Genomic DNA, 25,859 nt, shown 5'->3' with positions numbered 1-25,859 from the left:
AAAAGATTGTTGGACCCAAAAAATTTGCCTGCAAGGGTAAAAAAAAACAATTTCTTCAAGTAAAAATAAATCACACTTCCAACAAGTTTTCAACAAAAATTTTTGAATTCACCCAAAACACATGAGTTTAGCCACTTTGAATTTTTCCAAAACTTTTTTAATTATTCACATAAGTATGTACTTGAATTTTTGTTCTTCATTTGATTTTAATCAAACTAGCAAACCATTTTTCACAGTAATCGATAATCGACGTTATAGTAATATCTTTTTCTCCCACTTCATTCAAAAATTGATTTAACGAATCATCCTGGGCATTTCGATCCCTAATGTTTTATACGTTACTTACTCTATTTTTTAATTAAAATCAGTGTTAGAATTTCAGTTTATTAAAATGATATAAATATCAAATCATTAAATAATACTATATTGGACAAAATAGAACTGATGGAAGTTCAACTTGAGACTGCAGAAAAACAAATGGGCCCTTGAAAATGAATTTAAACAGAACTTCTTAAAATAATAATTATAAAGTAACCAACTATTTATCAAATCTTGAACAATGTTCCGGGCATACTTTTCTTAGATATAGCTGATGATCCATATACGCATTGAAGAACCGCCGTATTTCCCTCTGTTTCTCTGCAGACAACGGAGGGTGATATGAACTATATTCCAACAGTTGAACATTTTTTCAAACTTTTCCTCAAGGTGGGTCATCTTGATAAACACAAAACACAATCAAATCTAATCTGCTGAACAGGAATAGGAGGCTAGATTTGTAGTTTGATCCTCTTATGGGCCACATTGGCGGATGAGGGTTACCCAAAAGTTCAGATTTTCGTGATGAGTGCTTCATTGTGACGCTATTTACTTATGCCATGATCAGGAAGTTGCATGGCATAAATAGGGCTATAATAAAGCATTTTTTTACAAAAAAAATCAATTTTTGGGCAAACCACTTCTTCGATGTTTTGGATTAATGATGCCAAAATAGTGTAGGATATCATTTCTAAAACTGAGGAAATGTTTTGGAACCCATGTGGTGTCATTTTTGTGGTCATTATTGGCACCGACATTTAAGCGAAATTCACAACAATCTGTCATAATTCACCACAATTTCAACGTAAGTCACTCATCTTGAATAAGTTGTTAGCTAAAAGATGTGGAAATCTTAATAAACTACTGATGAATAAAATTACTTACATTGTGAGGGATTTGTCAAAAAATATTGATACTAGTTAGCTATCATGATATCTGTTTGTCATTTCACCTCTAATGTATTTTCTCTAATTTTGGACCAGAGTTTGATTTCTTGAAAATCCATTAAAAATCAAAATCGTTTGTGAACTCAAAAATTTAATCTACTGTTACCAAGTTTGTATTTGAAAAATCAGATCACCTCGATTCAAACCTGATGGACACACTTATTCTACTTAACAACACGTTATACTAATTTGCAAAATATTATTTTTTATACCATGGTAAGTGAGCTTGAGGTTCTCCCTCGTATTCCACTTGAGTAGCTTCACACGAGTATCAAATAAGTGATGAACTGATTTAGGTAAATTCAGCTTACAGTCCGCGGCATTAACTACCACTGTCATTCCATATCTAGTTTTATAACACGAAAATGACTTGACATCGAATACTGTGCCATCAGGAAAAGCACTGAATTTCATAAATGGCAGCAATTCTTGCTGAGCACAATTATTGAATGCTACTAATAATTGATCCATGGTAAAACTTAGTAAACAGCTTTCAGCACTAATGTAAGTATCTATTAATTTAACGAATAAGTAGGTACTTCTACACTCGACAACGTTTGGAGATAAACTATTTTGCAACATACGAGTTGATATCTATTTATATGGTGAATGTATAATGATTACTATGATTAGCCAGTAAGATAAAAACCTGCCTTCAAATTACCTCAGAAAATTTGACTGTCTGAGAATGCATCAACTTACTCGCGACTGACTGATTGATTGTGTGTAGTAGGGAGCAATTGACTAATGATTCTTCATTTTACAACTCGCGCTTTACTCGTTTTAGTTGAAAAAATGATTTTTCAGTTTGTTAGGGTTTTGAGAGTGATAAATTGATTACCCAACTTGAGAGTTGAAAAATAACTTGACTTGCAAATGGAATTGGCTGTTGCCATTATCAAACGGCTAATTCTGAAGTTTTCATTTGCCAAAGTACGAATCAAATTCTTGAGTGATCACTTTGGTTTCGTTTAAAATATTATATACGGAAATTTCAAGCTCATAAACTACGCTACCATATCCCTTTATTCATTACTTAATTTTATGTATGGAAATGCTGCGTTGTGTTGTCAGTGTAGCACGGGCTTGGGCTTGTTTTGAGTTTTTGGGTCAGGATGGACTTTTTGCCCGAGTACTCAGGCTGTGCAGACCACTTCTAGACACTATTCCCTACTCACAATTTTTAGCATTGTTGAAACTTAGTTGAAAATTAAAAACACTCAAATATTATTATAGAGTAAATATAAATGACTTATACCTTTGCTATATGGTGAAGTGTGCTATTACAATGTTGCTTCAATCTTGAATTTTGAAATTTCAGAAAGAAGAAAACAAATGAAACTAATGAACATGACATAACATTACAACAGATAATTGATACAAGTATTAGAATTTATTTACAAGTGCATACAAGGTGAAATAGCTTGTGAATATTACGTACGTAGTAGGTGAAGAAAACTTGAGAACATATAAGAAATAAAAACAATATACAACATGCAAAAAATTACAAAAAATGAAATTATCTTATGAATAACCCAACCAAAAGAATATCTTTTACACAGAATAAACTAAAAATATTACTACTTGTGGACTGTGTTTTTTTGTTTTGATGGTGGAGAAATGAGAAATGTGACCATTTTGTTCAATTTTCCAGGAATGAACAGAAGATTCACTGAGACTAAAAGTATTCAAGAACATTTTTTTGCAAACTCTGTATGTGGATGCACCGACATTCAAATAATGAACCAATGAATGGGATGGTCAAACTCTAGACTCATCTTCATTTTTTTCTATCTCTTGCTCCAGCTGTCTCATTCATTTGGATCAAATTGCATACATAAATTTTCTTTTCTTGCCATGTTGATAATGCCCAAAATTCTAAATGAATTTGTAAACTACATATCAAGAAATTAGTATTTCCCATCATTTATGGGTTGGTGTGGTTGAAAATTTTATTTAAATTTTACATACCATGGCTGATTATTCGTCACGCCATCCCACCATTCTAACTAATCGAGTCGGATCCATTTTGGGTATTCTTGTTCATCCGGGTGGTTTTTAATATAACATAACCGGCAATATTCGCCGTCTCTCTTTTCTACTTTACAAGTACGACGAATTTTTTGAATTGCAATGGTAGCTTCGTGGATCGGTGCGTTTTCCATTTTTCTATGAAAAAAATTTCGATTAGTGTTGAGCTAGATATGCTGTACAATAAAAATAACTTACTCGTAGCTTGTATTCGGCGATACACGTACGAAGATGGAGCTATATACGAATGTTTTTGCGTTCGATGCTATTTTAATGCGGTTTTAATAATCAATTAATTATTCAAACGGTATTATTCTGCTCAATACGATCTAAATTTCATCAAATTCGCATTTGAAATGACCAAAACATTGATAACAGTGCTTTTTGCCGGTGTTAGTTTGTTTAGTTGTATGCGGATGTGGTGGCTCACGTTTTTGCCCTTTAGAATGATAGGTTTCATGTCTTGCAAATGTTCAAACTTATTATTTTCAAATTGTCATTATGTATTAATGAATTTCTAATACTTCGATGTAGTGAATCGAAGTTAATCCGAATATTTTCAATGTTGCTAATTGCTATCATCTTCTTCTGGGTGGTTTAACAAGTTTCTTGCAACATCGTCGAATTAAGTTTTTAATTCATGTACTTACGTCAGTTTGTACGCGTAGTAGGTACCTCTAACTAAGTATATACAAATTTTATTTGCGAAAACTAATATCATACGTACCTACCGCTAGTAAACCTGATGCACTGAGTATGAGCTTTTCCAAATCTTGTTCTCTGGTGTAGCTCAACCTGCATCATAACATGTACGTGACTGATGACATATTCTCAAAAAACCTTCTCTTAGTGTATACACGTGCTTCACTGGCCGCTGTTAGAGCCTGAAGTCCTTTTTGGGACATTGTAATTAACGAAACATCGGTATTCTGTTTGTAGCAAATACAACAAATGTCGCTTAAATTCGAACCAGACACAATAAAACAATCAATCCACGAAACACGATACAAAAAATACACATCGCGAACAAAATCTGGAGACAGACTGGAAATACTTGCACGACTGACCAGTGACCATCCCCTCCACTTCGTCAATTCAATGCAGTTTTACGTAATGACTCTCAGGAATTATTCAAGGGGTCACCCTCGACAATCTCCTGCAAAAAAATCTCGGCCAGGTAAAAAATTTTTTAGTGATTTTTTTACCTGATCTGCCTACACTTTCATGGATTACGAGAAAAAAATTAATTCTACAAAGTTCGAAATTTCATTTTCAATCCACATATGACTGCAATGAGCTTTCATAAGCTGCGCTGATTAATATGGTATGAAAACAGTGCAGGGTGAAAGCACCTACGAGTAGAAGGGGATGCTGAAACGATGGAGAGAAAAATTAACATCAATAAAACGAGCAGGCATTTTCATTAGGCAGAAAAAATAATCCTTTGACAAGATTACCATTTCGAAACACTTGTAACGTATTAATCAACGGTTACGCATATTAAACACTTCACATGTTTATTGCTTTGTACTTGTGTGCTGTGCTCGTACTCTCGTATATGTATACTCGTACATATAGGCCTAATACGTTACTCACGAGTAGGTACCTACGTGTATATGTAATACTTATTCCTATACGTATAGATATTATACGAGTAAAAGGATAATGGGTACAATAAAATTTTATACTGTGGAATTATTTTTGCCATAGAACCCCTTACTGTCGTTTACCTCGGTAACGGGTAACGTTTCCTTTCTCATCGGTATTAATTATAGTTTCATTTAATTTTCCGCCAAGTTTGAAGAGATATATACGTCGTCCTAGTCAGAATACGTGCCGTGGCGGGGAAGATAGAGAGAGAGCTTTGTTGTATGCATGCCTGTCTTTCGTCATCACAACCACATCGCATGGCATGGCGGCGCTCACACATCTCTTGACTTAACAGCGACAATATCAAAAGTTGGAAAATTTCTCAAACGCGTTACGCATCTCGCACTAAAAAGAGCTCGAATTCGCTTGCTTGGAAATTCATCATAATTGATAAAAGGGAATAATAATGACCAATTAATATGGTTTCCTTGTCTAAAGATATTATACCTACTATGTATATATGTGGAGCTTTTGTCTGCCTTGTTGCACTAACTTATACATATAACTTTACTACACTGTTGGTTGCTTTCTCTATACTCCTGCTAGATTGCTATATATGCGTTTATGTGGTGAAATATTATTTCCAGTAATCTTTGACGAAACCAACTAAAGGCTGAGTTAATTGCCTAATAAAAGTTTACTCGTTATAGAGATGTTCTCTAAATGCATAAATACGAGTTATATTGCGGTGCTTTGTGCGGTTTTACTAGATAGTTTCTGGCCTCCGTGTGTATAAATATTGTTTTACATGATGTGGCTCTCTGCCTTGTGTTGATCTAAACTCTTCTTCTGCAATACCTTTCTTGCAAATTACTTTTAATTTCGAGTGCATTTTTAAAGCTTTGAGTACAGATAATTTATCAGAAAGCATACTACATGTAACAGATTCTATTTTAAATTTAAAAAACCTTGAATATCAATCAACATCTTATTTTTAATTTTGACGAAGCAAATCCTCTTTCTAAATGCAGATTTGCATTCAAAAACATTGAATTCTTCAGTTGATGCGTTTTCCAGCTTTATAACAAAAAAAAAAATGAAAATTGATACTAGAATTTTTATTTTGTTGGTAAAACCATCACCGAAAAAAAAAAATGCTTTCAACTTTAAAATGGCAATTCAGCGACCAAAGTATGGAACGTCGTAGTGGTGATAACAGCGGCGTTCTGTGGAATTCGCAGCTTCGGAAAGGAGCCAATGGTAGGTCGATGTTAATTAGGGTGGTCGGTGGGGCGTCTTGTTACTTTTTTTTGTTTTGGAAAATTGAAAGGGCATTCAATGAAAAGTTTTAGAGGAGACTTCGAAAAACTGCAGGAAAATGTTGGATCGTCAACTTCAAAATTTACATTGAAAAATCAAAAAAAAAGTTTTATTGTAATTATAATGTTTTGTTGTAATTTAATCACATTATATTCGCTCATAGTATTGTACATACATATTAGAAAACCGTTTTTGCATAACTTACAAGAATAATACAACTTTGGATTTATTCAAATGTTGTACAATTTCAAATGATGCTCATATTTAGAACAGGTGTTAGACAAACACTGGTTCCTTGAAATCACTTGGAGCAAACCTGTCGAACGACTGAATGAGACAAGCAACATGATATTATGGATTTGGCTAACTAGCCAAATTAGCAAGTGGGCCGCATCGCAGTTCATCGATGACACGAGTCACAAGCTGACAAGGATAATTTATATCATAATTTTTCCTGAAATGAAAAAATTTCAAAAACTTTTTTTTTGTACTTCCAAGAGAATATAATACGATAAATTAACGCAGGAATTGGTTAATCATGTCAAATTTTCAAAAATTTAAAAAAAGTCAAACGACTCCTTTAAGGCAGTTTCTTGGTAACCCATTCACATCAAAAACTCAGCAACAAGATGTCCATGAATTTTTAATGAGCTTAATCAACAAAAGCGACACTTTGAAACAATTAACAGAAAATATTGTAGCAATTGAATATGTCTGTAATACCTGTGATATAAGTGATTTTCAGCCTAATACAATGCATTATTTAACTATTGATTAACAATTGTATGCAAACAGTAATGACAGTAATTAAAATAAACCACCGCCATTATCTTCATCTTATGAAGAATTAGTATTCCCTATAATTCCTCCACAACTTGAAAAATTGACAGCATTAGAAGAACGATTTCTAGCCTTACGAATTGCATTCATTCAAATAATTTCAGCTTACGTTGATGGCCAAATGAAGTCTAAAGGACGAATTGTAAATGTACCTACCAACCCAGAATCTAGTGTACAAGAGTTACCTCGTAGTCGTTACTATTTCTTTTATTCCTTCTCATGCAGAGCTACGTTCTAACGATTTCACGACGGATTTAAAAAGGCTTTCATCCTCCAAACCGGACTATAGTCCATATGGTCCAATGGACTATCTACTCTTCGCTTCTCTTTCCTTTTCGGCTGCCTTCCTCTTCAAATTTTTCTTCTCGGGGTTTTTCGGCGAATGTTAGTCTGGACTATAGCTTCAGACTACAGTCACATAGACCATGGATCAGAGTGGACTACACATCCATGGACTATATATTCTCCCTTGCCCCTTACCATAACCTCATAATGTACTTATATACATATAAGACTAGTCAATTTTATTTTGGCAGTAGTATTATTTGTAGAATCGTGTGAAGAGCTCGCGATCCTAACCTGTCTCAATCTCACTCCTTTCTAAACGATAGCATATCAAATATCATTTTAAACCTATGCTAAACAAAGTACTCAATTCAAACCATCATTTTGAAGTTGGTAAATCAATTTTACCAAGTTGATACCTTTCAAGTATAAGTAGGGATGTACAATGTACATAGTCAGTAATAAGATTGTGAACTTTTTATTAAGACTATACAGTTACATACATTTTATAATAAACCTTCATGTATGTACTGTACATGCCTAAAAATAAACAATAGATAGAGATGTAAGTAAGTAACTTATTTGAGAATACTCATAGTGATCATTATAATAAACCTTCATGTACATACATGCCTAAAAATAAACAGTAGGTAGAGATGTAAGTAAGTAACTTATTTGAGAATACTCATAGTGATCATCGTTGATATTTGTGCTGATGCCACTTCATCGGCCCTACTCATCAGATTGCATAGGCCATTTATGACTGATGAAATTTCATTGGATTGTGGAGTTGAAAGTTTATATAAAATGAACGTTTTGGCGGGGTCCTACAAATAGGTACATATATTGTTAGATAGGGGAAAAAATCTAGGTCAAGTATCACTTGGTAATTCAACTCACCTCATACATTATTTGGAGTCAATGTTTACTCAACACCTGTTCGATCCCTTCTTTACACTACCAATGCTGTTCTTCAGAGTATCTTTGAAAATGGAGACCATTAATGATTTGAATTCAGTTTTTTCTTTGACATCTTCATGTTTGAACTTCCAACTGAGCTTGAATTTGAGATGCGACATTGTATAGCTATAAGAGCGAATCTCACATTTTCCTTGATAAAGTCTAGTTCGAGAAAATCTCCCTTGGGGGCTGTTCATGTCATGAACAACCCCCAACATTGGGTTTTCAACAATGTAGATTGTCGAAGCACACTTTAACGTTGACTAGATAAATGCTGTAATTGTAGCATTAGCATTTGATCACTAAAATTTTCTTTTAGAAAGCAATAATAATACAAACGTACGTCGTACAATCAATAATTAATCAAGTAATATTTAAAGCAAGGGTAATTTTAATTGAGTATTTACTCGTTGCTTTCCTACGAACCTCGCCCTCCTTGTTGATGGTCCCCAAACGTTTGAGTTGGAAATTTTGTAGGCTAATTCAACTTGTAATGCATCTTCGAACCAATTCCAATTTAATCCCAAAATATTAATTTTTCTGTATCTTGATTAATTTCAATTACTGGTAATCGATAATGAGGAAGAACATCTGATGAACTTGAAAAAAAATATTCAAAGAAGATCGTACATTGAAAATTATGCTTACCTCTACGCGTATTTTGCGTTCGTGGGCTCTAATGAGCTTTACCAGCGAGTCTAAAGTCGCGTAATGCTGGTTACTGGCTGGTGTATCCATCATTCTCTCGGAAATTTTTAATAAAAACTGTAGGGGGGGAGTAATTTAAAGAGTTGAAAATGTTGTCAACGAATTTTTAGATCATATGAGAAGCAACTTGCCTTTCACATAGGTTTGATATCTTAGCCGGAATCGATTCATTAAGTCCTTCGATGCTCTGCCAGAGTCCAACCTGCTTCGGACAAAATGGCACAGCTCCAAAGTGTAATATTTTGCGTCGATTTAGACTACGGGCGTGAAAATCAAAAATCACTTCTGGGGTTCTATTGAGCAGTTGAAAATTTTCAAATCGTCAATTTTTTTGGATTAATGTATGTGTTAATAATGTTTTCTTCTTGGATATTACGCGTGAATTATTCCAAAATATCGAAAGATATTACTTCTTAAACTAGGGAAATATTCTGTAAAATGCAGGGGTACCACATTTTTGGATCATCATTATTTTCAATTTGAAAAAAAATTAGAAATGAGCGAAAAGCTTTCGGATTATTTCTCAATTTTTCGAAATTGGTGGTAATGATGAAAAAATCGACCCTACTGTGTCTATCCCAAAAAGTATTCCCCCAGGGTTTAGAAAATGATATCTTTCGATGTTTTTGCATTATTCACGCGTATAATATTTGAAAATAAAATATTTTCAAAACACGAATTTACTCAGAAATTAGCGATTTGCTAGTTTTCAACCGCTAAGTAGAATCATATAAGTAAACCTTACCTACAAATATCAAAAAGTCGTGTTTTCGCGTTTTGCGAGCGACCATGAAAGTACTTTTTTCATCTTGCTAACGTATCATCTTCTTTGTGACATTTTATATTTTTAAGGTACCGCTTCATTTCTGTGACACATGTGGCCTTCACTGAATGCGTGAACTTGACCCAGTAGTCTATAAAAAATGAAAATAAAATTCATAGAAATTAATTGACGATAAAAGCATTTTTTTCCTCTGTCAGAAAATTATCAATACCTGAAATGATAATTTTCCGAACGCCAATCCCCAATATGCATACTTACCTACTTGCGAATCTCCAAAGTTCTGCATGTTTTTTCTGCCGTGAAAATTAAATTGTTTTGCAAGCGATTCCGTTATGATTGTCTGAAACCTTATTAAGTATTCGAATCCTTCTCCCGCTCATCCCTCACGATTTTTCCAAAAATCCCCTTCATATGGTAAATTAAACATACATTCGTTAAACAGTTGTTTTTGTTTTCCTTCTTGGAGAACAATTCTTCCAGGTATAGTTTCTTCGTTGTGTGTTAGTCTTTTCCAGGGAAGTAATAATTCTTCGTGCGTTTTTTCACTAGCTATCGTTTCAGCCTCATCCTCGGCTTCTTGAATTTCGATCTCTTTTTTCAACTCATCTATTTCTTTCATTTTTCTAATGAACTCTTCGCATTCCTTCATCATGTTTACCATGCTGAACTTATCGGTACCTATCCTGAAAAGTGAAAATTAATTAATACGCGGCGACGATGTAAAGAAGGATAATGGCATTGTTGAAAAAGCCATACAAGTAGTATGTGGGTCACTTTGGAACAGGTCGGGTGAGGCGGTGGATTACTTAATACTTACCAATTGGCAAGCAATCGAACGTAAAATTTCAGTAGCAAATATGAGGATCGTAGCTTGCAGAAAAGGCTACGATCCTCTCATATTTGCTGCTTCACATACCTACTTACCTACATAATAAAAAAAAAACTGAAACTAAAATGATCAAAAGTCTGAAAAACTATAAAAACCTGCATAATCCGCCGTATATGGACGAATCACGCGCATATTTTTGAGTTTTTCAGCCCTTTCCATTTTTCTGAGACGCAGATAATAATTTTCAAATATGATGTGAAAAATCGAAACAGAACTTGAGAGTATCAAGAATGATTTTGCTTTGAAATTTTCAAATCACGATTTCCGTCCTTCATTACAGTGTTGAGAATCTTAAATCTTCAACACATTGGTAATAAGCTCATTTACCCATCACTGAGACCCCTACTTTTTGAAAATTCAAAAAACGCTACCAAAACTAGCTTCCAAGATTATTCTCATGGTATCGTTTTCTCACTCGATTACACTTGTAAATTTCATTCATCGAGTGCATCTTCTCCAAAACTCTGGGAATGACCACTAATTCTCGCGGTTGTGCATTTCAAAAGAAAAATAAGATAGGAAGGAAGACAGAGAGCAGGGTGTTTAAATCGTGTAAATGCACACGAGGTGATTTCCGGTATTGAGAGGATTCGACATGTAATACTTAGGCGAATTCCAACCGCGATACAAAGGAAATGAAAATACTCGTATAGTGATTTTGCATTCGAACGAATACGATTGCTTGACCACAAAGTTGACCCTTGACGACGACCTTTGGAGGCTATTTCTTTATTTTCTTCGAGCACGATGCACGTACTCGTACAGTACTCGAGTAGTGGTGAATTCGAGCTCAACGAAGCGTACTCGGTTATCGTTTTAATCTGTGTACAAATCAAGATTGTGTACTCAGAGAGATAAAGAAAAGGGGTAAGGTGAGTTGGGGAAAACAGATACCTACGTGTAAAGGAAGAGCAGAAAAGCGAACCTGCGTATGTACTAAAATGTTCGCAACAATGTGTCGTTGAATTACAAAACTCGAATTATCATTGACCTAAAAGTCCCCGCGTATGACTGGAATATGCGCCTGTGTGCAGTATACCGGTTTCGAGTTAATACCTTAAATAAAGACATTGTACAACACTTAAAAACATCCTCTTTACACGCTATATCTACTCTGTCGTACGCGTCTCTCTATCTCTCTATGAAAGTTACATGTTGAATGAAATAATAGATCATTTAATCGGGTGAAGATGGTGTGTAATTTATTCGTACAGTTCGAAAGATAATACATAATACGTGTATCGAATCGTCATCTTACGTTATATTTACACGATTACATACGTAAACTAGTCCGACCAGCGGACTGGACCACCTACCTGTACACTATGTGTAGGTAAATGACATTTGAAAAAGATGTACCCGCGTAGACCTATATGCAATTGCAAAACCCCTCCCATAGTGTTTCGCGTTACAGCCCTTCATCATTCCAAGGGATCGAAAGTAATGAAAGTGAAGGGTGTGCGGTTTAGATTTGTGATTTATCGCTGCTAGATTTAGATACGTGACGAGAGATATACTGCACCTCTTTTGATACATGATTCATGATTCTCGATGGGGTGAAATTTTCATCTAATTGTTTAGCGAACAGGTTTAACCCGAGGGCGAAAAGGTGGCCAATAGTGGGAAGAAATTGGAAGAAATAGCTTTAGTAGAATTTCTCGTTGGGGTGTTTACATTTTTTTTCTGATCCATTGGGATCTAAGGGCGGCTCGTAGAGTGAATATTCTTTATGAATGAATATCTAATTTGATGGTTGAATGGAATTTGTGTTATAATTTAGTCATAGATCTTGAAATATTTTGCGGAATGTGTGGATTTCGAAATTGGTTTTGAAACAATTCCATACTAGTAGGGAGTATTCAGCACATTTGCAATGTAATTCTGATATGTCCCTGACACAAGTTCTATCCTGAATTCATCAAATCATTAAAAAAGATGAAAGATGAATTTTCCAAAAATTTCTTGAGTCAAATTACCTAGCCCAGTTTCACCAAACTCTACAATTGAAATATATTAACGTAATACAGAGAAAGAACCTTACCACTAAAATTCTCAACAATAAAAAAAATATCAAATCAGACAAATTCATAAATAATGTATAGAATTTTTTTTAAATAAATGAAAATTCAACTTCTAATACCACAAAATGAAAATAAAACATAATTATAGTAAAAAAATATATGTACCTGATAACTGAAATATATGGACCGTAAAACATATACTAATATTCCAACCATGTTCCAAGAATTTCTTGAGTCAAATCAGCCCAGTTTCACCAAACTCATGCCATCAGGGAGAATAAATTTTTGTTATTTTGATCTTTCTCGTCGAACGCTTTCTTTTTGAGGTGAAAATCTTCTCCATGGTATCCTCCGAAGAATATGATTCTACTGTCTCTTCTACTTTCTTTACTGACTTCTTCACCAACAAATCTGAAGCCTTAGACACCGGTCTCGGTCGTAGTTTCCTCAGTTGCGGTCTTGAATTTCCTTTCTTGATATTTGAAGATATTTTCGAAGTTGTCTTCTTTTTTATCGAGGTCTTTTTGCTTACAGGCGCCTTCGAGACGATTTTTATAACACTCTTGATCGCTGGTTCGGAAGTTGACGTTACCTGTTGTGTCGGCTGCTCTAACTTTTCTAATATCCTGCACTTGGCGCGACCACTGCCATGAGAGTTATGACTAATAGCGTCCTGGACGCTACTGGATAAATAACATCGGCTCTTTTTGATTTGTATTGCATTCAAGCCTCAAATCCCATCTTCCAATTCTGACACCACAAGATCCACTTTGTTTCAGAGAAGCATTCTCTGCCTTAAAAAAAAGTCCTTGTTAGATTTTTTGGGGTGGGAAGGGGTGTCTAGGATGACTAGGCTAATTTTCAATTTGAGTGAAAATGGCTTAGTTTTACATTTTTCGTTGTTTAGATGCTTGATAATTCCTGGACAAGTAAATTCGATTTTATTGATGTCTACCGATCGCTTGGCTGATAGATGAGCCTTTGTTTACCCTTTGAAAGTTTTCTAGGTTTTCATATTGGAGAATTGAATTGATTTGAAGGGCATAATGTTAAACCAAATTACCAAAAAATTTAACTTTCAATGAAAAATCATAAATATTGGAGAATAAAATTTTTAAAAGAGCTCAAATCTCATTTCTAAAAAAAAAATTACTCTCAGGTTGAAAATTTATTTCAAAATGATTCAATATCATTTTTTTTCGGTGACACTGTCGTCTTCACTATCAGAGGAGAAGTCTAAAATTCGCCGCCGTTTTCTTTTTAATGACTTTTCCGAGCTTTTGTTACGCTAAATGAAAAATAAATGATTGTAAATTTCAAATATCTGAATCATATTCATGAGTGTTTACTCACGTTTGATGGACAGGAATTTTTCGGCGTATTCGGTGGAAGCGGGTTTTTCTCTTTATTTAATACGTGTTTGATGATACCTATATAAGTGTCTTGGCTAATTGGTTGGTTATATGTGGCGATAAGTTCATTAACATAAGTTGAAAACATTTTGTCAAAAGCACTTTTTTGAAACATTTTCAAAAAGATCTGAATGCACATCCTTGCTCCTTCTGTAAATTTCCTCCAGTTTTCTGGAATATAGATATAATTTAGAATGCAACTCGTAATATAATTTTGTTAATTTAAAAAAAAGGAGGGATTAATATTTTATGATTTTCCACACTTTTCAAACATAACCGCCATTTTTTTGTCAGCATGCAGTGTCTTACATAGAACACCCGCTCCACTGGCATTATCGTTATCTTTCACATTTTTCCCGGCTCTCTTAAGCGTGAACATTCGGTTTTTAACAATCAAAGGCGTTACTTTATAATTTTTTTCCTTCATATCCTTAGCCAAGGAATCCCAAACATTCTGAACTGTTTTTAATTTTCCTTGTCTGTATAAGTCACGTTTGCTCAAGTATAATTATAGTAGTAAATCAGTTGTTGCTTTCTCGAACCAATTGAACTTTTTTTTTTCAGTCGCCTCATTGCTGTCTGATTTTTGTTGCTCTCTTAATAGGAGGTTTGGACGAACTTGATGAAGAATCTGTAAAAATAGGCATAGGCCATCACATCTTGGTATTTTTTTCTTTGTTATGACTTATGTTTTTTGCTCATGTTCACGAATCATTTTGGGGAAAATTTTCAACTTGAATTCATTGTCCTTGTCGGAATTTTCAATTTTTTCAAAACTTTATTTTCCGACGTGATTATTCTTTGAAAGTTCAACTTTTTTGTGAGTTGACTAATTGGCCAAAGTACTCTACTCTCTAAATTTGAAACAGTCAAATTTCACTGCTCAGCAGTCACGACATTTTGCTTTTTTAAAAGCAGTAGGTAGTTTTTTACTGCAAAACAGTGAAAAATCTACTGAATTGGTCAGTCAAAATGATATTTTACTGACCAAGTCAGTAATTTTTTTACTGTTTTGCAGTAAAAAACTACTGCTTTTAAAAAGGCAAAATGTCGTGACTGCTAAGCAGTTAAATTTGACTGTTTCAAATTTAGAGAGTATCATACTCTTCAAAGCAATCCAATGCTTCAATATTGAAACCTATTCACAATTTGCTAAATTAAATTTTCTTTTCGTGAAATTTTGTTATTCAAGAAATGAAAAATCAGCCTCAAGTTGATATTCGAAATACGGTTTAACAACCAATGAAACAATCAACCAATAAGGCGAAAGCAAAATATGCAAAAACTATCTTGCAATCAGCGAATTGCAGGCATTGTACAATCGATAGTAATTTGAAAATTTGAATAAAAACTGTAATGACCGAAATTTTTAACCCTGTTTTGAACTACCAGTAACTGATTTTGAAAAAATTGGTGTGTAATCGCTCAAGTAGATTTCAAACAAGCATCAGTCGCGTTCATATGTGCTGAAGTTAATTTGGATAGATTTTTGGGTATTTTTTCGAAAACTGGAGTTTCCAAAAAATTTCTGGAGGCTTCAAAACAGCTTAAAATCCTCTCCAATCGACTTGGCACGTTGACATTGGTAATTAATACGTAAAACGTCACAAATATAAATGATAACAGTCAATAATTAATGAAATACAAAGCGACAATCTTCGTTTTCTCGTCGATTTGCTTGAAAGCTTTCAGCTTTCGACACTTTTGCTGCTGTCCTTCTTCTGATAATTTGGCCCCAAACAGCATTGAAAATCGATTATTTTTTTAATAGAAAACGGTGTTCCGTGATAAGGAATTTTCTTACTAAACACAAACATTACTCGCAGTTCTGTAATAATTTTACAAATCATGCAAAATTAAGATAAGCTTGCAACAAGTAAAATTATATAGTAATGTAAAGTGAAAAACTTGAGCTTTTGGCGTTTGAAGGATCTCGTAAAAAATGAGTATCCTTCTTTCTGTAACATCATAATAAAGAAAATTTCTCAGGTTATCTAAATAACCTTTAAACTTGTTGAACTTGTTGCCATCCCTCTCCAGCGAGGGAAAACATCCAATGCTCGTGTATTTCGCAATCTTCAGACTTCTAGGTTAATTTGGTTAAATTTTGTATTGTTAGCCCAAATTTTATTTTCAAAAATTCACCTAAAATTGAAAAATGAATTTTTGAACCTGAAATTCAGGCTAGCGATGTACATTTATGTATTTCTGTATGCTCTATCGATAGCTTTGTCCAAGCTTTCATCGCTCCCAGTACGTAGTAGTAACATTTTATTGAATAAAGAGGTAAAGTACACCTCTTCGCCTACTCATCGTCAGTTGAAAATTACAAATTCAACAGTCACCGATACCAGGACCAAGGTAATATTTAAATTACGTCAAAACCAAGTTCGCAAATAGGTTTAAAACGAAATTGGCTGGAAATATTCAATTTACTCGATGCAATAAATTGCATCGTAATGTAATGCGGTGGCGTTTTATGCATTGTGAAGGCGAATTGCAGCAATACACGATAGGTACCTGCAATAATGCAACAACAATACCCTCGATACACGAGGTATTCCGAAACGATAAACGTTAACCATATGCGAAAGGTTTACTTAATGGTGTTTATAAAATAGCCAGTTTATTTCTTCGTATCCGCAAACGATTTGCGAGCGTGGTCAAAATAATGGCGAATGCGTTAAATCTATACATTTATCAAATTCTTATCAAAACAACGATTTTTTAAAAAGATTTTTTTTACAATCCAACTTTCAAGGTACATAGGGTTCCCTTCTCTATCGTATGTACTATAATGTTACCGCAGCAATCAAAATATAGTCATTTTTTTGCTCCTTTTTACTCGAAAAATAGAAAGGAAATAATAGCAAGTGAAATCTCTCAAAGAGAGCTATAAAAAAATGCCGTTTTTTTGAAAGTCGACGTAAAGAGTTATATGGTATATTTTTTTTTCCAGCGAGGTAGTCACAGTCCGTTAGGCCCTTTTTAAAAACTATGAAACGTCGTAAAACATAGCGTGTGATTGCTTTTGCGGTTTATTGATTCCTATACAGCGGCGTTGTTCATTTTTCGTGAACCCCCGGCCGTCTTTACTCTTTGATGCATTTTTTCTTTCAATTTTTTTGCTTTTTTTCTCGTTCACGATACAATAGGCCGTTTCGCGTACGTAATATATTTGTCTGTATTAACGATAAAAAGCGAAGATGGGTAAAAGAGTGAAAAAATACAGCAGGAAGAGAAAGAGGAAACCTTATATACTTGGAAATGTCGTAATCTTTTATACGCGCGACGGAAACTCCTTTTATATTTGCATAACTATATTGTGTGTCTATTTTTTAACAAGGTACATAAAAGAATCTATCGCGCGTGCAATGCGCCTTCTCTTCTTCTCTTATATGTATTTTCCATTCTTTTGATAAAATGTGATTGATTCGGGTAGCGAGGGTAATTTTCCAAGCTATTCGAATTGATTAGAAGAATATTATATTGAAAGCATCGTGTAGTCGTGTACTGTTCTGTGTGTAACCCCGTCGTGCAATATGCAAAATGCTATAGCACCGACGACGGTATGAGTAATCCGTGTTGTGATGATATTAAAATTATGTAATTTGCGAAAATTAAACGAGACGGTGGCATTGACGAAGATGTACGAGCGGTGTTGAAATAATATTACAGTTCAGTGTGGGCGAATTTGTTACCAAATCAGTCTTCGATTTTATCAATTTTCAAAATCCAAAACCCCCGCAAGTATTTTATTTCTGTTTTGGGTGTGCAAACATGATGATCGGTTATTATTGGGTAATACTCTAAGGACAGTTTTACTTTGTTTTGTGAAGGTGATTTGACTGAATACAATAATGGACGGTTCCAGAAATGAATAGCAAATTAGAAAAATGCACAATCCACCCAGAGAGAGAAGATCATATCTCAACAAAACTCTGATCTGATGAGATCTAATCAGATCTCTCCCATGGGATCTGATCAAGTCTGAGCAGATCCAATCCGGCCAAAACGTTGGATTGATAAAATCAAAATGGATTCAGGGAATCTTCTCTATTAATACATGTTGCCGGATGTTACTGACTTCCTGGGTGATAATAATGATTTTTAAATAATTGTTTGAAATATTTCATCATCAGTTCTCTCTATATAACATTTACCTAACTATTTCAAAACTTTTTGACGATAAAAAAATCAACGACATTATATCGATGGAAACTCTAATTATCTAAATCTTTTAATTGTTGTAATTTTTTTGTGAGAGACTTCTTTTATTGTTGGAAATCGATTTCAAGGAAACTCATTTTAAAAAATTTTTGAACAAATTTATAAAATGAGTTTTATTAAAATCAATTTGGAAACAAACAAAAGCGAAATACAAACAAATTAGAACTGTTATTCGACATTACATTATTAATTTTTTTCTAGTAGGTATGCTTAGTTTTTAATTTATTTACAAAAAAATAAAACATGGGCCAGCCTGTATTTAGAGTATTTTACAAGATAAAAGTTTCTATAAACGGGTTTTCTTGATTTGTTATTGTAAAATCAAAATCAATCTATAGGGATCACATATTGACAGAGTTTTTAATCAAATTTAAAGATTAGAGGGCCATAAATAACGATGTCGAACAAATGAAGGTAATTAAGAAAAAATAATGAACGCAACTTGATTCTGTTTATAATTTTTCGAATCGACCAAACACTGAATTAATTGAATTAAGGTTTTTTGAGATATTTAAATAATCTTCATATCTCACATATTTGGAGAATGTTTTAAACTTCAAAATTGACTATTCTTGGTGATTTAGTCCTTTTACAAAAAAACGTATTTGATCTGTTAAAATGATCAAAATAAGTCCTATACGCCTGATATTAATTCCTCAAAACAAAATTTCCAGCCATTCCAGACCATCCAGCGTAATTTTTCAATTTCTCTAGAATTTTAAATTTGTTCCAGAAGACATGGATATGAAATTGGACAGATCAAAATTGGGTTGCACTCGTATGTGATACTAGACCTGTTTAACGAATTCTTCGACATTTGAGCAACTTATGGAGGGGATACTTTAAGAATGCTTTTTTGATAATTTAAAAAAAAAATAAAAATTACAGTTTGGAACCAGAGTCTCATCAAATGTGGATAAACTCGTTAAACAGGTCGAAAATGATAGACAATTCCATATTCAAATGCCTATCTTCACATTCAAATTTTCTGGAACTAATTAAAAATTATACAGAAAATAGAAAATCGTGCTGGAGGTTCTAGAATGGGTGGAAATTATGACATTTAAATTTTGGGAATTAATATCATAAAGCTTATTTTGATCATTTTTACTGATCAAATACATACATTTCTGAAAAACATGTAAGTCACCATGAATAATAAAGATATGCAAAAAAGACATTGAACATTATACCTTTCTATTTCCCTTTTCTTAAATGTTTTTTACTTTCAAATTTTAAATTTCTTGAAAAAACATTCAAGACAAAAATTTGCAAAAATGATTGTTTTTGATGTGATTTTCGATTTTGTAAGGACATCCGTTAGCTTTACTAAAATAACCAACGTCATTTTCGAATTTCTAATACCTTTTTTAATTAAACGATTTTTGTCTATTTCTAATTTTTAAGCTTTCGAGCGCATAATTTAAACGCACTGCCAGGAGTATGATTTCATGTGGTCGTTTCAGTGTCATCGAAGAGTATGCAATTGCTTGCAGTTATTGCTTCGAAGATGAAATCCTGCGTATATGGCCGTTGGTATCGAAAGGAATGGACATAGGTAGTGTCTCTGAAATGCGTCTTTATCCATAAAACAGAATGAACAGGAAAGCATAAACTAACATTATACGAATCGGAGTGAATGGTAGTTGCATACAATTTATAAAAAATGTGCAAAAATTTGTAAAATTGTAAAGATATTTGAAAAAAATGTACCAATTTTACAAACAAAATGGCGAATTATCGAATGCGATCAATTTTTTGGACATTATAATCAATGATTTTTAAAATTTCATATTTCGAGCAATTCTTGAAAAGTGTTTTTAAAATTTATAGATTTTATTACAATTCGCCAAGCAGTGATCATTTGTGATTGATTTTGAACTTGGTGACTTTTGGTGAATCATTCACCAGAAAGTCACCAAAACATGAAAATTTCATATTTGCCTATCTGGTGACTTCTTGGTGACAGATTCACCAAGCAGTGATTGCGTTTGGGATCGATTTTGAACTTGGTGACTTTCAATGAATCTTGATGACTTTTGATGAATCAGTCATCATCTCATCAATAGTCACTAAAATATAGAAATTTCTTTAATCGATCACAAATGATCACTGTTTGGCGAATCAGTCACCAAGAAGTCACAAATAGACGAATAAAAAATTTCTGTTTTTTGGTTACTCTGGGTGGCGGATTCACCAAGTTCAAATGCGATCACTGCTTGGTGAATCTGTCACCAAGACAGCTCAGAAGGAAAAATTTATGCATCCTAACAGTGAAATAACTACGAGGTTTTCGATGTTGATTGAATTCATTTCAATTTGAAATTATTGGAACTTATTCTGTTGAAATATTTATGCAGCATAAGAATTTCTCTACAAAAAACTTCATTCCAGAAGACTTCTGAGCTTGTAAAATTGAAAATAGGTACATATACCAATTTGAATTTTCAATCTCATTTGTAATTTTTTTTTGGAATTTGATTTTTTTCAAATTTTGTACCTCTGTGCCTTGCGATGACGAATTTACTCGCTGAATTTTGTACATCACCACGTTCACTTAAATGATCGCCTTGAGTAGGACAATATTTGCCAATATGGCCTACCTTCTTGCACCGATATACAATTAGGACCACGGACCCGTTTCCCTTGGCCGTTTTATTCGACTCGACTAAATTTGTCGAGAGGATCCGGTCGACTCTTACAAAATCACCAATGGTGATTTCAGTTTCCTACATAAAGTTTGAATTGCTATTTAATAACTACTTACCATCGTACTATTATTTGGAGAAGCCATTTCTTTACTAATAATTTTGAACAAATTTTACTGATAATTTTGAGGCAATCTTTATTTTGAAATAAGGATAACAAACGATTTTTCCAGATGAACGACACGATGCCGCGATGCCGCCAAATGTCCCTCTTTTTTACACTTGTGACATTTACGAACCTCTTTCTTTTCTTCGTACAAAAGCAGTGAACACACGTGAACATGTCAACGTGTTTCAAGCATTATAAATTGAAATCAATAATTTATTACACTTACCTCATTACACAGGATTGATGCATCAGAACTACTTTCTGATTGTTCCGATTGTTGAGAACTCATCATTCTTGTTCTAAATAAAATATTTTTAATTAAATAAAATATTAATTACTTGACAAACAGAAGATGAGAAGAACAGCTTCAAAATTCAAATACAAGTACCAATCCTTCTTCTGACATACGTATATTCAGATGATTTCTTACAAGAAATGAATTTATTTATATACTTACTTAATCTACACAACTATTTTCAGAATTTAAATCTTCTTTAGGTGCTCCTTATAACCACAAAAGAGAATGACAGTGAGCGCTTCCTCTTTTTGGAATTCAACACGTGTAAAAAAATCTATAACTTTGAAATTTTCAAAAATTTCATTTTTTTCAACTTAACATAGGTAAACGAAAATATTCCTTAAATTTATTATCAAAATATTTTGCGCAAATAACTGGATCATTTCTTATTAGATGACATTTCTCTTCCATTGATAAATTAATGGCTTGCTCTTCAGTAAGACGCAAACCATTTCGAATATTGTATAAAATGCTTAATAATTCAGGCCGTCTTGTTTCAGCTGAAGAAACAGTTGAAAATAACGTAGGTGGACCCAATTGCCTTATCATTGCCATTAATTCTTTTGTTTTGTCTACCCAAAACATGAAAGATCCCCTATCTTTTACAAATAATCGATATCCAGAATCAACATCTATCAGTTTCTTAATTAAATCATCATTGGTGGCATATTCAGCATTCATATTATTAATAATTATGTGTTCATGTTACAATTTTGTGGCGGATTAAACTCGAAAGCTGCGAACTTTTGAAAAAAGTTTACTATCGTGCATGATTGTGTATTGCTGAAATTTTGAGATTTTGAGTTTTATCAAAATAGGTTCAAGTGTTCTTTAGATATTTCAGTTTAATTGATTTTTTTTGTCAGTTTTGCAGACTTTCTCGCCTGTTTTAGGTAAGTATGTATTACCGTTTTTTTTTTCACGGATAAATGTTTTGCTTAGCAATAATCACTAATGTCTGTCTCAACACCCAAACGATTTCTCAGTTCATTTCTTGTTAGAAACTAAGCAAAACGTTTATGCATGAAAAAAAAACAAATATCGGTACCTAAAACAGGTGAGAAAGTCTGTGCAAAAATGGCAAAAAAAATTACTTGAACTCGAGTATCTGAGAAAGATCTATACCTACCGATTTTTATAAAACTCAAAATATCAAAATTTCAGCAATACACAAATCATGCGTGATATCGCAGCTTTCAAGTTTAATCCGCCACAAAATTGGTACATTAACTCATGTATAAATATATAAACTTCAAACGCGTTCAGCATATCAATTAACTCGTCTACAAACTGTGCTTTTGAAAATTTAAAGACTATAACAATATAGTCGGCATCATAATTCTTGATACGCTGATTTGAAAAGATCTTGTGCACTTGTGCCGGAGGAAGGAAACCTTGAATGGAGTGAATTGTACCATCGTGATCCACACATCAAAACGCAAAAAAAAAAATTACTCCCTAATCGAGACAAAAACAGTAAGTACCTAATTTGGTACCTAATTACATACCTAAACGACAAATTTTTTAATTTTATAAATTTTACGAACACCCTGTATCTATAGTGGTGCATGCTGTAAAAGTTGTTGGAATTGTATTAAATGAAATACTTACTTACACAAGTATACTTACCCCAACGTGGCTGATAAATTGCTATTTTATTCATAACAACGTCTGCAGACACGTTGCAGAAAAACTAGACCAAGCAAAGCGAACACGAAGAAAGTAAACTTGTAAGAAAAAGATACTGACCCTTCTAATCCAAAATAAAGTTAGACCCTCTTTTAAATTACCAATACTTTAGAGGGTACTTTAATTTTAACGCTTTTCACACGATGCTGTACAGTTTCGTATCGCGATGAAAACTTTTCTTTCGGAATTTATCGCTGTTTTTTCGATTGTTCGAGTTTCCAGATATGTACATTGTACATTGTGCTACAGAAACTTCGAAAAGTTGAGAAGTTGTATAAATGCGGGTTAAGAATAAGAAATGAGTACTTGAACGTTGATCTTTCGACGATGTGTTTTATATGTGTTTTGATCGTGCAGCGGATATTTATTTGAAAATGGGATAGGTAAGGTATTTTTTTGTGCCAGTGAATTTGACTGGATCGTTATTAATGAGCTATAAACGTACGTTATTGCACTTTGTATTTTGAATCAAATGGTACAAAAATATGAATTTTTGACCACCAGGTAAAGAATTAGTATTTTTTGTGTGGATTTTTATTCAGCATGGAAATAGAAGAGTCTGTAATTCAATGTGGAAAATATTTGTGCATTGAAAAGTATCACAATTGAATCTTTAAGATTATCTATTTCCAGATTGAATAAAATATGAGTATTTGGTTTGTTTTTCGATGCGCCACCCCTCTCCTCTATTTCAAGCATTTGCTCTTTCAATTTCGAAGACTTGTAAACTTCAATATACCTAATCCACGAAATGATCAATCCAATCAGAACAACATGCCATTATTTCTAACTGCGTCAAGACTGTAAGCCCATTATTGGCCCATTTCGTGCTTATCCTGAAAATAAAAGCTGCGTATAATACGCGTAGTTTTACGCCTGCTTATCAATACATCCGAATGTACACGAGTACGCGTAAAATAAATTCGCTAATAACGGAAGAAGGTTATTTTACGCAAATTTCTTTCCTAATATCTTCCGATAGATGTCTCTACAGCTATAAGGATTAGTATACGAATTGTAATATCGTCTTGTTGCTGACTTTAAGTACGTAACGAAAGTAATTTGCATATATCGTCGCAAAAAATAAGACCAAGTTGCTCGTCAGAGATCGAAGAGCGTTTGACGCTTCTTCAGCACTTTACAAAATCGTCGTCATGAGGAAGTTTCCAGAGACATGGATCTTGCGACTTTTTCTCACAGAAATCCTTAACAAATTAGGTATTCCAAAAAAATATCTCAATAATTAACGTCATTCTTAGTGATATGGGTTGTAAAAAAAAATCATTTTTTAATGTCTAAAATAATTTTTTGCGAGGAAAAAAAGTAGATAATATTTTACCATCCTCCAAAGCATGGACATGAGACATGAGGTCCTATATTTTCACAGTTGGTCGTTGCTCTTCCATTATTCGAAGTGTCAACTTACCATCATCCTGAAACCTCTGATCTCTTCGTCGAGTCCTCGACACACAGATGAGAGAAAAAAAATCACTGAAAATGCCTCCGTACAATATTCGAATAGAAAGTCACGACAGATACGCGGTACGCATTATGAGAGTTCGGCAATATCGTAACATTTTATCTGCTCAGGCAAACCCCGATTTTAAAAATGAATGCTTTGTTACCAAATCAAGGGATGTTAAAATTCTTGCCTGTTATTGGTTTACTCTCTTCTCTTTTTTTTTTTACGCACGCACTGATTAAAGAAGGCAATTTATAGTTATTACTTTTTTATCTTTATTTTTCAGAACGATGTTTATGCATTCGCGTTACTTCGGTTTTTTTTTACAACCGCGTATCGTATATGTAAACGTTTTCATAATAAAAAAATTTCCAGAGATGTTTCCCGATAAAAACGCTACGTTTATTTCTGTTTTATGGCTAATTCGAAATTAAAATTCATGAATTAGGAAAATCTAAATTGAAATTTCAATCATACGTCAAAAATGGAATGGAAAGTATGATACTTTTTGTTACATATTAAAACTTGAATGCTTGGTGCGATTTTGTGCCTTGTTTTTGGATACTAAAATTTTTGTTTTTCGCGTGTAGGGAAGTGACGAAGTGTTCTGCAGCTTTTGAATACTTCTATTAAAATCTAGATTTGGTTGTAGAATGCGTTATGCTGCTCATAAAATTTCAACAAAAAAAAAAGATACATTACATAGGTATCTACTTATTTTTTGAAAAAATCAATTTTTCAAATTAATCGACTTTTTGAATAATTTGTCAAGATGAAATTACAAGTTGACGAGTTGACTGAAAAAGTTCAGGTAAACAGGACAATTTTCGACTAGAGGGGGAGGGGTTACAAAAAATATCACAATTTATTCGGAATCGCAGGAATCCAGCTCCCTGATGATTCTTTTTCTTCCCCGCGGTGCTTCGGAATTCGGATGCTCACGGTCTCGCGGTGTTTTGGACGCAGCTTTTTTTTTTAGCTCTTGAATATGTATACTAAATAATGAAGCCTTCAAGTACAACAAGATTATACTGAAATTTGGTTCACTGGAAGAGCATGTCTTTTGGATCTCAGAAACAAAATTTGAAATTCGGAAGTAGCCTTCCTACTGGTATTATTAATCATCTTTGAAATAACTAGGTAAATGCAGAAATGAAAATCTGAAACTCTATTTGTATTCTAAAGTCGGTCCTCACCCCCTCCTAATCGATTATCATAATTTTCGAGTCAATTTGAAGCGTCCAGCAAAAGTTAACTT

General features: G+C 33.5%; 2 long non-coding RNA genes across 2 annotated transcripts in view; one reads left to right on the top strand and one right to left on the bottom strand.

The window, feature by feature from the left end:
- The window catches only part of LOC135841164 (uncharacterized), a 264,305-nt gene that overhangs the window by 8,780 nt on the left and 229,666 nt on the right, over positions 1-25,859 (top strand). The gene's annotated exons all lie outside the window — the stretch shown is intronic.
- LOC135841621 (uncharacterized) lies at positions 2,645-3,628 on the bottom strand. Its single transcript, XR_010557953.1, has 3 exons — positions 3,495-3,628; positions 3,237-3,434; positions 2,645-3,160 (listed from the first exon to the last, which is right to left on the bottom strand). It is a non-coding gene; the product is annotated as an uncharacterized LOC135841621 (long non-coding RNA).

Source organism: Planococcus citri, chromosome 3, assembly GCF_950023065.1.
Source record: "Planococcus citri chromosome 3, ihPlaCitr1.1, whole genome shotgun sequence".
Taxonomy (NCBI): Eukaryota; Metazoa; Arthropoda; class Insecta; order Hemiptera; family Pseudococcidae; genus Planococcus; species Planococcus citri.
This window is presented reverse-complemented; position numbering and strand designations above follow the sequence as displayed.